Source organism: Coptis chinensis, chromosome 3 (assembly GCF_015680905.1).
Source record: "Coptis chinensis isolate HL-2020 chromosome 3, ASM1568090v1, whole genome shotgun sequence".
NCBI lineage: Eukaryota > Viridiplantae > Streptophyta > Magnoliopsida > Ranunculales > Ranunculaceae > Coptis > Coptis chinensis.
In genome coordinates, this window is record NC_141458.1 from 35,033,836 (window position 1) to 35,042,278 (window position 8,443).

Genomic DNA, 8,443 nt, shown 5'->3' on the forward strand with positions numbered 1-8,443 from the left:
GTTTACTGCGTTGTCAGAATGCATCGCTCATGTCGTAGGGTAAACTATTCATTTCACTCTTATCATCTAACAATGTCAAAGTGGATCGGTTTCATCATTGTCATGCTTATTCCAAAGAATAATTGACAATTTGTATCTTCGAGGTATGCAATTTTCGCCGTCATCTCCAACACTTTTTCCACTAGCAACACTAGGAGCTCTTTTAGCAATCCCATTCCCCGATTGAAAACACACCAAGAATCGATCATGACAAATGTTAGCCACTTCCACCTCGAGTTGACTCCTCTTGTTTTTCGGAAAATTCAGAGTCGCTGACACTCCGCGCCATATCATCTTGCAACACGTATGGACAGAATTTTGTCCATCTTCTTCGCCATCAACCATGATGCAATCTTCCTCCATATTCTCCCTACAACAACAAATTCCTCAAAAGTCCAATATGCTGATCATCCACTACGTCCGATGTCTCGGCATCCCGGCTAAAAGGGGAAAAAGTCAAAAGCAAATGATGTTCCCGCAAGAGGGACATAATGTCCCACTAAAAATAGCAACCTTTCCATCCACATTTAGATGATAACTTGTAGTAATTTGGGAGTTATGTAAAAAAGAATAATGTACCTTGATTGCAGTTTCCCCTTCTAAAGGAGAGGTAGTTAGAGCAATTAGAATTTCGGAAATTATTTTGGTGATGACATGGTAGGCTTTATGGAAGTGTTCATGGATGATTTTTCTATCTATGGAGACTCCTTTCGCGAGAATGTAGCAGAAAAGCTGTCTAAAGTGCTGACGCGATGTGAAGAAAGAGCCTGGTTTTAAATTGGGAAAAGTGTCATTTCATGGTGAAAGGGCATAGTACTAGGTCATATTGGCCAATACAGTGATGGCGTCGAGTAGATAAAGTAAACTAGATAAGATAGCGACCTACCTAAACCCTGCCGGTTGTCCATTGAAGTTAGAGCCTTTCTAGGTCATCTTGAGGGGTTTATAGGCGTTTCATTAAAGATTTTTTCGAAAATAGCTAGGCCTTTAAAGCTAACACCAACTTTTTGAAGGGATGCAATCTTTGATTTTAATTTTAAGCGTAAAGCGGGCTTTGAAACCTTAAAGCATGCAACCTCCACTGCTATTATCTGACCAGTTGGTCTAAACCTTCCGAACTCATATTGTGATGCTAGTGACTATCGCGGTTAGTCTTAAACTGTCTTAAGGCCGAAACTAGATAATAAGTCCAATATTATTTATTATGCTAGTAAAACATTAAAGCGATACTCAAGCGGAATTATTCAACTCTTGAAAAAAGAGATTCTTGCTGTCATTTATGCTTTAGATAGAGTTTTAAAAATTCCCTTATTTGGATTGGTTCTAAAACTTTTAGTTTACGGACCATCGTACCCGGTACCTTCTTGCAGGGGATGCTAGCGAGAGATTAATCCGATGGATTAATTCTCACCCGCAAGAGTTCAAAGCATTAGAAATAAAGGACAAAAAAGGAGTTTCAGCGTAGTTGCCGACCCTTATCTAGACCTAAATAGCTGATAGTAGTGATTAAAGTCAAACGGACTCTTTCTTTGATGAGCATCTGTATGCTATTTTTCATCACCATGGTATGCGGACATAAGTAAATTATTTAGCGGCTGATGTTATGCCTTATAATTGGACAAAGAAATGAAGGCGTAAGAAGTTCTTGGCGAGTCAGGATATACTCTTGGGATGAGCCCTACCTTTTTTGTATTATTGCGGATCAGATTATTAAAATGATTGCATTCCCGTGGGAATATAATGAAGTTCTATCGTTCGCCATGACAAAAGAGTGTGGTGGCCACTTTAGTATCGATAATGAAAACAGCCAGCTAAAGTTCTTCAATGTGGATTTTATTGGCCTACCCTTTTAAGGATGCCCAAGTGCATTGCCAAGGCGTGTATTAGATTTACCAACAACAGAAGGCTTAATCCGCGAAGCGTAATATGATGCCATTAAATCTAATCTTGATAGTAGAAATTTTTTTGATGTTTGGGGTATTGATTTCATAGGCCCTTTCCGCGTTTCCCGGTTATATTTATATTCTAGTTGCCGTGGATTCGATTAATCTAAATGGATAGAGGCCTAGCTTTGCGTAGCAATGACCATAAGACCGCGGGTATTTTTATTAAAGAATATATTTTCTATCGGTTTGGCATTCACAAAGCCGTCATTAGTGATGGTGGAACACATTTTGCAGCGAGTTGTTGCATCCCTAGTGAAAAAGTATGGAGTTACACACAAAGTAGCAACTCCTTATCATCCACAAACTAAGCGGCCAAGTAGAAGTTTCTAATAGGGAAATCAAAAAGATTTTAGAAACAACGATGAAACCCCGATAGGAAAAGATCTGTCTAGCGTCTATCGGATGCCTTATGGGCATATAAGGCTGCTTTCAAAACTCTATGGGTATGTCTCCGCTTTAGACTTGTATTTGGGAAACCATGTCATTTGCCGTTGAATTAGAGCAGGTGCTCGTGGGCTATAAAAGCCTTTAACTATAATATTGATGAAGTGGGTGTCAAGCGCCATGATTACAATTAAATGAGCTTGAAGAAATCCGTGGCGATTCTTAACGATCTACATGAAGGATTATAAAGCTAACATAAGAAACGTGTTCATGATAAAAGCATATCTTGCAAAAGAGTTTGTGGTCGGACAAAAGGTTTTGCTTTACAACTCCGATTCACATATTTTCGAAACTAAAACCCGTTAGTGCGGTCCTTAAGTTCTTGAAGTCACACCTTACGGGCAATTACCTTAGTAAATCCAAAGGACAATTACCTTTCAAGTTAACGGTCAGCGGTTAAAACATTTTCCACGAACCACGTCACGATATAGAGGAAGTCGCTTTTCGGGACCATATATATAGGGGAATGACCCTTGTCATTGGTGTACTTCCTTTCACTTCCATTTAATGGTAAGTGCACCATTAAGAGTAACCGGGCCCTCCCTATGGAGTGTGGCTTTTGTAAATACCGGATCCTAAGTCCACAGGTTCACATATTTCACGTTTTCCACTCTTGCATGTTTTCACCGATTTTTGAGTCATGTTTCTCATGGTGTGAATTATGTCTTTATTTGCTTAATGTTTTTAGCTTATTATTCAAAAATAAAATAAAAATAAAAATAAAAATAATAATAATAATAATTGTTTTCATTTTTAGATATAGATATATATCTAAACCCATAAAACTAGCAATCCATCGAAGTCTTGGGAATCGACTTCAACGACCGATGTTAAAACAAATTTTGTGTTTAAAATTTGTTTTTGGGAGTCAACATCGATCCTTGCATCCTGATTGCTCGAACCTTCCTTTTCGCGTTGCTTAGGTCCATTAGTATAGTTCATTGGGGTTGGCGTCATCTAATTTAGTGTTCATTTGTTAGCGTAACTTACGTCACGACGTCTTCGCTTCGAGGCGTTTTCCACTATCTTATATGTCACCCCACGGTCGGAATAAAGAGTAGTTTATGGATCATTGGTTGGAAATTCTCTCTGATCATTTCCATATCTCATTCAAAAAATCGGACCGATAAACGTGCCCGAAATTTAGTTTGAAGTTCTTGCTGAAAATCGGCCCGAAAGTCGAAAAATCGAATTGGGCTTTGGGGCTCAGCTCACCCCTCTAGGCGCCTCCTTAACAAAACCCATGTGAGTCATCTTCTCAAACGCTTTCTCACAAATTTAAATTCAAACCCTAAAAACCAAAATAAAAAAAAATAAAATAAAATAGAATACATCAAAATAGAAAGACCACCCATGCTTTGTGAAACGCAACACAATCTCAACCGTTTCCGCGAAGAAAACACCACCAATTCAAGTTTTCAAACCTGCCACGTAACCACCACCCGCCACCACCATTGTTTCGTTGTTTTATCAAACTTCGCCTCCCCACGGGCTACAAAACCATTGGTTATCTAAGAACTCGAATGGCGCTGACGAAGAATGTTCTTTGGAGCCTTGTTTGAGGCCGACCATTTCACACCCATTTCTGGCCTTGATATGATTAAGAGGGATTGGAACAGTATGGTATTCGACCCGGATTTCTATCACTATGATTTGGTAGAACAGTTTTATAAAAACGAGAATTGGAAATAGGATTTTCATTAGGATAGCGAGGAGGAGGAGGAAGTAAATGCTTGAGGCGGTTGTTAGGCTGAGCTATTAGGAATCCGCCCCTACCCAACCTAGATCACGACCATTCAGGAATCGATTATCTGCGGTTCCTGTTTTGATGAAAGATACGGTCATAGAGGGTGAATACAATCGATATCTCATTCGTTAGCGGGGCGACCACGAGAACCAATCAACGGCCCGTAGCTTCGGTGGATTGGTAGGAACGTCCTCGGCAAAGACAAAGTCAGCGACATCGGACTTGATGTCCCGCGTTCTCTGGATTTTGCAAAGCGAATGAGTGTAATTTCTGCATCCCTCGATGTAATTTTGAATGTGATTAGAGGTGGGAAAAGGCATAAAGCCTCTTCCGAGTATTGATCACTAAGATTATGCTCTCATTTAGAATTTGTCGCTAAATCTGCTCCTATTAAGATCAAATTGCATTCTAATGCAAGTATTTATAAGGAATGCATCCAAGAGACTTAGCGTTTATCTGCAGAGAATAAAATTAGTCGAATAATGAAGGCGAAGATATGACATGGTTGGTTGAGGATAATTTGATAGTCATACTTCTAATTTAGAGCGAATGATAATCTTTTCAAACTGGTTTTGCGATCACGGTTATCGTATCTGTGAAGATATCCGACATAGACAAATTGTAATTCGAAATAAACCAAGCGAACTTTGGACGAGTTGAAATGCTTTCGAAGGGGGTCGAGAAGATATCTTGTCTAACGGGAGATTATCCACGAGAATCACCAAGCCCGGTATCTGATACTCAAGGCGAGATGGAAACAGTAGCTTGTTCGGGATAGAGATCTCTGACGTATGCCACTTTCGTGGATGAGTCTGTCTCGGTGAGTCTGAGAGGCATGGCGTCGTCGCCCTTGAGGCGGATGGCTCAAACCATTCTTCACCACGAACCGGTCTCCATCTCGGGGACCATCTTCTTCCCACCACGCTAGGTGTTCACCATCGGTTGTGTCATGTTATTTCATTGTTTTATTGTTTTGTTAGTGGAATTTTATTTCAGTAGTTAGATTTAAATATTAAGTTGTTTGTTTTAGATTGCTTGGATTTCATATTATTTTAATATAATTTATTTTGATCATTTTAAGTAAGGTTGTCTTGGAGTCAAAGTTGAAAATTAGGCGAAATCGTCGGCATATCTATGATTTTTTTGTAGTGGTACCATGATATGTAGGAGAGTTTAGAAGCACCTATTCTAAACCAAGTTTAAAAGATACGAGTTTGTTAGGAAATCAAAACTATGGTTAGTTTCGTTTTCGGGTTTTAGCTGATTTCTATTTCGGGAAATTGCCTTAGAACAATTTGGCAACTTGCGGTCGTTTTGAAACCAGGAACCTATTTAAACTTCCATCTTTCTACACTCACAACCCACACTACACCCCACAATCATCTCTCCTTTTTTTACCGAGCTTTTTCTTCTTGTTTCTCTTGTCAACTTTCGGTTTACGCACTTCTAGCGGCCGCGTCTGGCTTCAGCGCACTTTTGTCGAAAATTTTGTTCAAGGGCCAGCGCCAAAAGCGAGCGCGACCAGCCCTCAAAAACAAATAATTTCAAAAACACGAAGGCTGACTTCATATCTGGCGCGCAGCCCTCCTCCGTAACCGCGGGAAATTCCAATTTTATGAGGGTTTCTTCCGGTTTTACTTGAATTTGTTCCGCGGTAGTTTTGAGATGACACCTCTATAGTGATTCTGAGCAGTCATTTTGAAGACTTGATGGGAACCGATACCTATGGAGCATCGTTAAAGCGGCCGGAGTGGATCGTCGCGGTTAGGATGGCGGCATCTTACGGTGAGTGATGACAACTCTTTTCACCTAAGCTAACTGAATTCTTCTATAATAATATTACTTTTTATTGTACCCAAGAAGGGAACAAAATTTTCCCTTTATTGATGGCGACTATGAAATTGATAAGCAATTGATAGCTTTGGTTTGGGGTTGCCATTACGACCACCTATGCACTGCGTGGGGATATATGACGGATAACTTCATACACCTATATGAATATGCCTATTTCTATGAGTATTATGGGGGAGGGTGTTTTATTATCATGGACAAAGACCAATATAACATGCATACAGAGTAGCTATCGTTTGAATGTAGGCCTGACCATGTTGTTAAATCATGATGAACATTCTAGAGAGCGGCGGTTTACTCTTGAATAATATCGCTGGTGGCGTTTTCCTTGCTTTAAAATGAGGGGCGTCGTCGGTATGACATTCCCCCGAGTTTTAGTTGCTACTCTGAAGCGAGGCCATACCTTGAGGCATAAAGTACCTTCTTATGCACTGTCTTGGTTTGCGCGTTATCGCGCTTGCCTACCAGTAATGTACGACGGTACCGCACCTGATTGGGAAAAGGAAACCATGAGACCCACCCATCGTGTGGTAAGATCATTCGAGAGCCATGACTTGGCGGGATGGCGAATCTGACCACATTTGGTTGCCCGCACACCAATCGGACCAAATAACACTAGAGGGTTAGCACTAGTTGATGATACCGCGGCGAAAGGCGTGGCAAGTTGTTATTATGGCATGGTAGGATCACGAAAGAACCTCATATATTAGAGGAGGATGGCGAGTAGATCTTTGGGGTCTGCGGTAAAGTTTTAGTTAAGTTAGTGTCTTATGTCCCAAGCAATTTAATTACATTAACCCCATAATGGGTGGAACTCTTAAAAGGGATTCGTCGGTTTTATATTACTATATTTATATGTTTTAACCTTGGTTTGCGGATGTTCTGAATTTCCGTGACTTCATGGTATTTTTCCTACCCTCTTTATTTAAATGCTTTGAGGACAAAGCATGCTTCTTTTTTAGGCATAGAAACCGCGTGTAATTAAGGCATTTGTTAGGATATAGATATGTATAATATGCACTTGTTTTCTAGTTAAAATTAAAAATTTCAAAATATAAATAAATAAGTTTATGTTATACACTTAGGAATATTGGTATTGTTTCTTTCTCTATGCTCTTAACAATCTAGAAGTCTCACATAGCTTTTTTGCATCGGAATAATTGTTAGAAACTTAGGTTAATATGTAGGTAATAATCTTTGCATCTATCTATAAATTTATTACATGAGTATCTATGATTGTTAGCGATAAGTTTAAAATCTAGGCTAGAGTACTTATTCTACAAATCCTGTGAGAATATAGCCTAAAGCCTTATATGAGTGAAACATTTGAGAAATGACACAAGGGAGAAGTAAAATCCGGATAGAAAATCACATGTCCACTTGCTTGATCACTAAACCATATCTAGCGAGAATTTAGGCCCTCTTTGGATCGATATAGCGAGAAATTCAAACCTATGGATTATTTTCCGCTAATTAAGCCCCTCTGAGCCTTTCTTTAGCCTTCCATAAACCCACAATTCCTTTACCACTGTTAAAACAAAAAAAAAAAAAAATAAAATATATATATATATATATATATATATATATATATATATATATATATATATATATATCAAACTACCCAATTTAGATAAATCGAGGAATAGAATGAGGAAGAAAGAAGAAGAAAAAAAACCCGAAACCAAAAAAGTTAGTTAATTTAGCCGAAATAAAGAAAAGAAGTTTCCATCAAAGAAAAGAAAAATAGAAATAGAAATAAAATAAAAACTCCAAAAATAGAATAAAAGGAGTCAAAAGCCAAAAGAAAGAAAAAGAAAAATATGGCTAAGGATGGAAACAAAATATAGAAGCAAAAGAAAATAACAAGGTTTTCTCTAAGTTACATAATATGAAGACTCTATTATCTCCGGACTTGTCCTTTGAATATCCATTTCCTTCCTTCTTAAACCATCTCCTAATCCCATGACACCTAATAAAGACCTCTAGCTCAATTAGGAATAGGTTAGTGTGATAGTAAATGGCGCCCGGATGTGTTTGATCGACTCCGGCTTCCTTGTTGTCATTGAGATTATAAGGTAAAGTGTGCCCACTGCACAATGGAGTAGCGAAAACTTGTGGAAAAAATCGAGTGGTTTTTGTCTTGACATTTATGTGAGGACCTACTTAGGGCAGCTATTCCCAGAGTTTTCAGAACGGACTGCTATTACATTTCATAGTATTACTCATTGTTATATGTTTATTTTAGATGATTGATTATTATGCATATATTAGCTTAGGGTTACATTTGGGTTATTCTTATGTATTTGCTAGTGAGATGTATAGATAGTTGAGACATGAATGAGAAAACAATAGTTTTATTTCTTAGTCGTTGTAGTATAGATGAAGTTTGTGAGTACCTTCATTGGAAAACTCTCCA